The following is an 8,447-nucleotide window of genomic DNA, read 5'->3' on the forward strand; positions in this document are numbered from 1 at the left end:
TCTGAGTTCCCTGAACTCTGGAATCTTTGAACTGAGGGATTCTTGAACCCTGGTATCCTATGTCTTTGGGATCCTTGTTATAATTAGTATTTCTCTCGTGCATCTCTAATTTAGTATTTGTGAAAAATTGGTTATACTAGAGTAATTTATGTTTTTATTTGGTTCTATTACATAATAATAAGCCATGAAGGTGCCAATGCGCGGATCCAGAAACGAACCGTGGGCGGTCATAGAGAAACGCCTGTAGCGGGATTAGAATTCTAATCCCAGAATGTCCAATAGGGGGTCGACCTGGTTAACGGCGTGGTAGCGTGGGCGTGTATTATTCTGTAACACTGTGTAAACGTAATAAAACGGTCGTACGTGTCGGTCGGCCTCGTAAAGTAAAATTTACAAGTTCGCGTGTAACGCGAGATTTAGAAGTATCGCGCGCGGGGGCCGCTTTACGATCGAGAGCGTGTTCAGGAACGTTTTTCGAAAAGGAGAAAGTGACGGCGCCGCCGTTGCTGTAATGACGGCTGCGCAGAACGTGTTTTGAGAGTTCGGGCTTGGATGATCGTCTAAACACGACGAAATTTCACTTGAAACCATTCTGAATGTATAATTTATCGCGGTGTTGTTTTTTTGGAGATGTGGTGCTACATGTAATATTACGGTGAGACTTATTCGTGTGACATTTTTAGTTTTGAGGTGGGTCCCAATATTTTTCGTCGATTCGATAAATATCGGCGTTTAGTCCGAGAACCATTGAAATGCATCTGAACGTAGCCGGAACGTGTGGCGACACTTCTAACGAATTCTAATGAATTCCTTGAAAGCGCTTCGCGGATAGAGAGAGGCACAACCGCGCACACGAGATTTATCACCTATTTCATTTTCACGCGGCCACCACAGAATAAATTACGCTGTTCCGAACCCGCGGTTGCCAAATAAAATTTGTTCTTCGCTGTGTAATACTCGGGAAGATTGACTGGCTATTAACGTTAAGCGGAGTGGACTCGTTAGAAAATGCCGTCCAAGGGAGCGGGTAATTTGAAAAAAGTCATTTAGCAAGATTGAGAGTGTAAATAAGCCCATTTGTCACGGCTCGACCAGAAAATCGACATTTCGTCGAGCCAAACGGAAGGTGTAACTTTCCCAGCGGTTTCGTAATATCAGATTTCGTTCGATATAACAGACACTTGCGTTAGGTGTAGATAGTGTTGAGTTTTTAATTTAAGATTGAGCGTGTTAATTGTGGAGAACCTCTGGAAGCTAAGGACTATAGCTTTTATTGGACACAAATTTAGGACTCTATGAATACAAAAAGTGTAGACACTGAGGATTTAGAATTCTAGGACTCCAAGACTCTGAGAGTCCAGGGATCCATGAGGATTCCAGAATTCTAGGTCTTTAGGACTCTTGGAGTCTATAGTATCCACAGCTAAGTATCCCATAATCCTTGGACTCTAGGACTCTAGGAGTCTAGGGATCCATGGGTATCACATAATTTTAGAACTCCAGGATTCCGGGAGTCCTGGGATCCATGAGGATTACAGAATTATAGGACTCTAAGACTCTGAGAGTCCAGGGATCCATGAGGATTCCAGAATTCTAGGTCTTTAGGACTCTTGGAGTCCATAGTATCCACAGCTAAGTTTCCCATAATCCTTGGACTCTAGGACTCTAGGAGTCTAGGGATCCATGGGTATCACATAATTTTATAACTCCAGGATTCCGGGAGTCCTGGGATCCATGAGGATTACAGAATTATAGGACTATAAGACTCTGAGAGTCCAGGGATCCATGAGGATTCCAGAATTCTAGGTCTTTAGGACTCTTGGAGTCCATAGTGTCCACAGGTAGATAACCTATAATTCTTGGACTCCATGAATCTGGGAATTAATGGATCCATGGGTATCCCATAATTCTAGGATTCTGGGAATCCATAAATCCAGGTGTGTCCCATAATTCTATGACTCTAGGACTCTAGGAGTCCAGAAATCCATGAGTATCATGCAATTATAGAACTCCAGGACTCCGGGAGTCCTAGGATCCATGAGGATTACAGAATGCTAGGATTCTAAGACCCTGAAATTTTCCTGTAACTTTCGTCTGTTGAGATATTTAGAACCATAGCTCTATAATCTAGTACACTAGCATACGCACAGTCTAGTTCCATACATGAAAATGAAGTAGTCCGTGGAATTTCTGTATTGAAAACATGTCACTTGAATCGCTACTTTCAAAGCGCATTTTGAAAGGGTAATAAGGAACACGAGTAAGGGGGTATCGCATTGCGATCAACAAATCGGCCATTTAGGCGCAATCGAATGGAGAATGGAGATTTGTTTCGAATGTGTTACAATTTACATAATCTATACGGCAATCATCAGCTACGGTAAAACTGTTTTTGTGTGGTCGCTATTTTTTTTTATAGTTTCTCACACATGGTATGATTATTGTTTTTTACAATATTGTATAAAAAATAAATATTCTTTTTTGGTAACTAGTATGGACTTAAACGTGACTGGAATGAAGTTTTAACGATTCCAAATTTTTGCGACACAAATGGTATCGGCGATGCGCAAGATCCACTTACTTTCGATGCATTTATTCTACATGCAATCTTACTGGTGCAATTTAAAAGATAGCTGCTTTGTATTAAAGCGAATCCCCGTTCCCTTTTTCTCAGATCATCTTCCCTGGGATCGAGGCGTTACGCTTCAATTCCAGAGGATTTTATGGAAAGTGAAAGCAAACGTAGCATTGCTCCGTGCGATCAATTAATCTTTGTCTAAATCATCCAATTCCCACGATGCAGCGGAATAAGGCTACGCTTTGAGATTGATCGAACTGATTTTCGCGCTGACGAACTTCGATCATTAAATCCTGATTAATCTCGTCGAGATAAGTAGATATAATTAGGAACTAACAATCGTAGCAATATTAATAATTACAACAATCTTCTGTAAAAAAAAAAAAAAGAAGAATAGACTATTCTGTTTGTGTATCCGTTAAAATTGTAGAGCTGAACTTAACAATCAAATCCATTCATCCAACGATCTAGAATCCTCCGTTCTCCGTAACCTCGATCGCGGATCGAGAGGCCGCGCTTCGCCGTGATTTATGGATACCCGGCTCGATCACGACTCTCCGTTTACCTTCGTTCCGTGAGCATCCGAAAGATTTTCTCGACCGATAGCGGAACGTTGTCCGAGTCTAGTTCACCATTAGACGAAACAGGTGTTCCTTCGCTGAAAGAAAAAAGAAAGCTACTACCGTGCTCCATTTTTGCATGGGTCGGGGTGTTTTTTGGTCGGAGGGATTTATCGTGATGCGCATCGATTAGGTAAGAACACGTTTATTATTGCTACAGTGAAGAGCTGATCGTTGCAGCGATAATTAACGGGTTATGTAAGATGGCACGAAAGCCGGATGGATCGTGTGGATGAAATTATATGTATCCTCGGGTGGTGAACGAAACGGCTGTCGATTTTCGTGAGAAATTCTTTCAGCCACGAAATGCAAATGTATGGTGCAAAGGTAGCCCCAGTGTGCATATCAACCACTTAATCTGTGACTTTGAAACCCTGGTACTCTACAATTCTGAATTTTTAGGACTTTAAGACTCCAGTCCAAAGTAAAATCTGACCTAAATTTTAACTGTAGGACTTGGACTTTAAGTCTCTAGAACTCTGACTGTAGGACTCTAGCATTCAAGATCTTTAGGACTCTAGCATTTTAGGACTGTTGGAGTTTAGGACTCTAGTATCTCTAGGACTAGGACTCTAGAATTCAAGGACTTTATGACTTTAGCACTTTGGGGCTGTTGGACTTTAGGATTCTAGAGCTCTAACTATCTCGAGGACCTTAGGACTTCCGAACTTTAGGACCTAGGACTCCAGAACTTTAGGACTTAGGACTCCAGAACTTGAGTACTCTAGCACTTTAGGACTGCTGGACTTTAGGTTTCTAGGACTCTAGGACTTCTGGACTCTAGGAGTCCTGGACTCTAGGAGTCCTGGACTCTAGGACTCCTGGACTCTAGAACTCCTGGACTCTAGGACTCCTGGACTCTAGGACTCCTGGACTCTAGGACACCTGGACTCTAGAACTCCTGGACTCTAGGAGTCCTGGACTCTAGAACTCCTGGACTCTAGGACTCCTGGACTCTAGGACTCCTGGACTCTAGGACTCCTGGACTCTAGGCCTCCTGGACTCTAGGACTCCTGGACTCTAGGACTCCTGGACTTTAGGACCCTGGACTCTAGGACTCTAGGACTCTAGGACTCTAGGACTCTAGGACTCTAGGACTTTAGGATTCTGGTACTTCAGGACTTCAGAACTTTAGGACCTACTACTCCAGAACTTGAGTACTCTAGGACTTTAGGACCTTACAACTTTTGCATTTCAGAATACTAGGACTTTAGGACATTAGCAATTCAGAATACTAAGACTTCAGGTTTGTGGGGTTCTAGGACTCTGAATGGTGATGGAAATTGCCCCTGGTTATTTATGGAATACGTGTACGAAGGTATTGTGCAGGACTAAGGATACAATAATGTTCCTTGTAGATACACACTGCATCACAGCCTTATAATCTATTATAATCCAGCGCCGTATATTGCTCGAGAAGAGACTTTCACTCCTGAGAACGTAACTTTGCTTAATGAATTTACTACACAGCTTATAAATATTTATGCGTTGTATTCCAATACAAAAAAAAGGTATAAAGTATAAGTTTGCATTCACGAATTTTATTTTAAACTTTCCGTTACATTCGAAATCGTACGCGGAACCTTTTCATTCTAACTAAATCTACAGAGTAATGAAAATTCTATCGAAAGAAGGAAGGAAGGAATTCTACGAACTCGTAACCATAGTCTCGACAATGAGATCTAGATCATCGTCGGGGGGACCGACACGCGAGGCCGCAGGCAATATCCGGCTGATCGATCTAAAGCCGGAAACGAGAGCCGTTCACTCTCCAAGACGAGCGCGATTGTTAGTCAACGTAACGTAACACGTTTGGCTGCGACTTGACCGGGAAAATGTGTTTTCGTCGGAACGAAGAAGCGAGCCGGCCCCACGATCGTGACTCGCCACGAATGGGAATAAACTCCCGAGTGATCGTATCTGGTTTCGATCGGATCGGTTTAGAAAGTCCTGGATGCGCCGTGTCTTCTTCAGGCAGATTTTAAAACGGTGAAACGAATTCTTGGCTCTGTCACCTTGACACCTGGTTGGGAACGGTAGCAGACTAAAAATGTTAGATAAAATACTAGAAATACTAGATAGAAGAAGATGTAAAGAGAATATCAGTTCTGTCATTCTTGTTACTGTGTCCATATACCCTGCGTCAATGAAATCCAGTAAGTTTAATCTGAAATGGATTTATACTCGTCCACTTGTTGCTCCACGACTTTCACGAAAACGTCCTTGAATGTTCTTTTGACACATGACTTAATAGCTGCAGGACTCCAAGAATTCGACAAAAATCTGGAACTCTAAGATTTTGTAATTCTCTTGGATTCCAGGACTCTAGGACTCCTGGACTCTAGGACTCTTGGACTCTAGGTCTCTAGGTCTCTAGGACTCTAGGACTCTAGAACTCTAGGACTCTAGGACTCTAGAACTCTAGGACTCCTGGACTTTCGGACTCCTGGAGTTCTGGACTCTAGGACTCTAGAACTCTAGGACTCCTGGACTTTCGGACTCCTGGAGTCCTGGACTCTAGGACTCCTGGACTCCTGGACTCTAGGACTCTAGGACTCTTGGACTTTTGGACTCCTGGACTATGGGACTCCTGGATTCTGGACTCCTGGATCCATAAATTCTAGGAGTCCTCGACTCTGAGGAATTTGGACCTCGGAAATCTGAGATTTTAGGATTCTATCTAATTCTACTTATCTACTCTTAGGATTCTCTCTGTAACACGGAGTAAAAGAATAGATAGAAAGAAAATCAGTCCTATTATTTTTGGCACTGCCCATATACCGTGCGTCAATGAAATTCGTAACGATCAATGTGGATGCCCACACAGTAAGGTTTATTTGAAATGGATTTATACTCGTCCACTTGTTGCTCCACGACTTCCACGCAGACGTCCTTGAATTTTCTACTTTCGAAAAAAAAACCGAAGAATGCCAAAAGTTTAACGTATGCTAAACGAGGCGTTCCGCGCTGACCGTACTCGATTTGGAATTCACTTTCCTTCATAACCGTGGAATTAGAACTCGGACCCGCGGAAATTGCTGTATGTGATCGAGAGCAAATCGGGCGTATCTCATTGAACAGACGTTTGCTGTAACAGCCATTACGAAGTTTGGATTAATGTTTGATCATGAAACTTACGAATTATAAAATAAATGTGTCAATAATTACAAATTGACACGCTGCAGTGATAATACTATGTTGACCTTTATTTTGAGCACCCTGTATAGTAATGAAGCCATAAAACTATTACAGATAAAATGTGAGAAACTGGTGGAAAAGGATTGAGTGAATAGTATTGGCTCCCAGTCATTGAACTCACTCTCTGAATCTATCGACAGCATATACTAGTTCGAGGATTCATTGCGGACCAATTTGCGGTTTTGTGCAAACAACCGAATAATGTTGCACCAGCTGGCGTGAGGCGTGGCATCGATCGTTTCTACAGTGTATAACGCTCGCGATACAGAATCGGGGAAAGTCGTTCGCCATGGAAACGAGTCACGGCCGATGTGCCGGTTTTACGTAAGGTGAAAATCGTCTTTAAGGCGAAAGAACAGAGCGGTGGGTGCAGAAACAAGAAGGAAACAGTGCACCAGTGCATACGACCTTCTCCTCGTTACGAATCGAACATCGTATGTAGAAACTGAAAGGTCAAATAATTCAATTCTAAGAATTCAAGGTTTTTTTTTAAAAAGATGAAGACATTAAGCACGAAGTAAATTGTTTCTAGATTTTCTAATAGCATATTGGTTCCGTCACGTCTGATGTCCATTGCATGGACTCATGACTCTCAGGTTCTTGAAATGCGTTTGGAAATAATCCTAGACTAACCGCACGTATGGTCTTGACAAGTATTCAGAGTTACGGTACAAAAGACGACATACCACGGCCTATTACGAATTGCACGCACGTTAATAGCGACCGTGCTCCTCCATTTCGTATTCACGTTGGGGTTCCCCCCAGACTTCGGGAGGGGGAAACGTCTACGGTTTCGTGACGTGCCACGCGAAAGAGTACCACTGGGTGGCTAGCGGCGCACGCCACCGCTTGGGTACAACATCTGACGAAAATCTTTTACGCACTTGTCGTAGCTTCGATGTCGCCGTTCCACGTCTACTGTGCTGCAATTGTCGCTGGCAAGGTTGCAGGAGAGCTTCTGCGGTTGTAATGTATATGGTCTCCTTGGGTAGCCAACCAGACGATTCAGCTTGGGAACAATGTTGTACTCAATTTTGCTCGGTATGACCGATTAAAATCTCTGATTGGCGATTATTGAACTGGAACATGACAAGGGTGCACTTTAATAGTGGACCACCACGTGACGCATACCGGTATCAGTGTGTCAGTCGACCCACTGTTGAAGCTAGCTACGATGGGACACTGATTATACCCTAAACTATGAAATCGTTTTGTCGTAACAGCATGTCATACTTCTGACGAATGCCAATCGTCGTGTAACCTGACTGTAGACCTAACTCAATGAAGACGATTATGCACACGAAGGACTGTTAAGTTGTTAAATAGATAGAAATTCTTTCCTACTTCTAAGATCAGTGTAAGTCACCTGGAACTGGTGATTCACATTAGGATCTTGGTTAGGAATGCTTAGTTCTGAGGTCAGTGTAAGCCCTCTAGAACTGACGGTCTGTCTACATTAGGGTTTGGCTAAGTCTGGGTTAGGGTATTGCCTTCTGAGATCAGTATGAGTCCCCTAGAACTGGTGGTCTATATTAGGGTCTGGGTTAGGGTATTGTCTTCTGAGATCAGTGTAAGCCCCCTAGAACTGGTGGTCCACATTAGGGTCTCGTTTAGGGTATTGTGTTCTGAGATCAGTGTAAGTCCCTTAGAACTGGTGGTCTATATTAGGGTCTGGGTTAGGGTATTGTCTTCTGAGATCAGTGTAAGCCCCCTAGAACTGGTGGTCCACATTAGGGTCTGGGTTAGGGTATTGTCTTCTGAGATCAGTGTGAGTCCTCTAGAACTGGTGGTCCACATTAGGGTCTGGGTTAGGGTATTGTCTTCTGAGATCAGTGTAAGTCCCCTAGAGCTGAAGGTCTGTCTACGTTAGGGTTTGGCTAGATCTGGGTTAGGGTATTGTCTTTTGAGATCAGTGAAAGTCACCCAGAACTAATGATGCCATTAGGGTCCATGTATAAAACTGATCGTACCAAAAGTAGCCCCCTTTAAACGTGATCAAACCACGGCCAACCAAGTCAGCTTCTGGACAGATCAGAAAATAGTATGTTCAC

This window comes from Dufourea novaeangliae, unplaced genomic scaffold, assembly GCF_001272555.1.
Source record: "Dufourea novaeangliae isolate 0120121106 unplaced genomic scaffold, ASM127255v1 scaffold72, whole genome shotgun sequence".
Classification (NCBI taxonomy): domain Eukaryota; kingdom Metazoa; phylum Arthropoda; class Insecta; order Hymenoptera; family Halictidae; genus Dufourea; species Dufourea novaeangliae.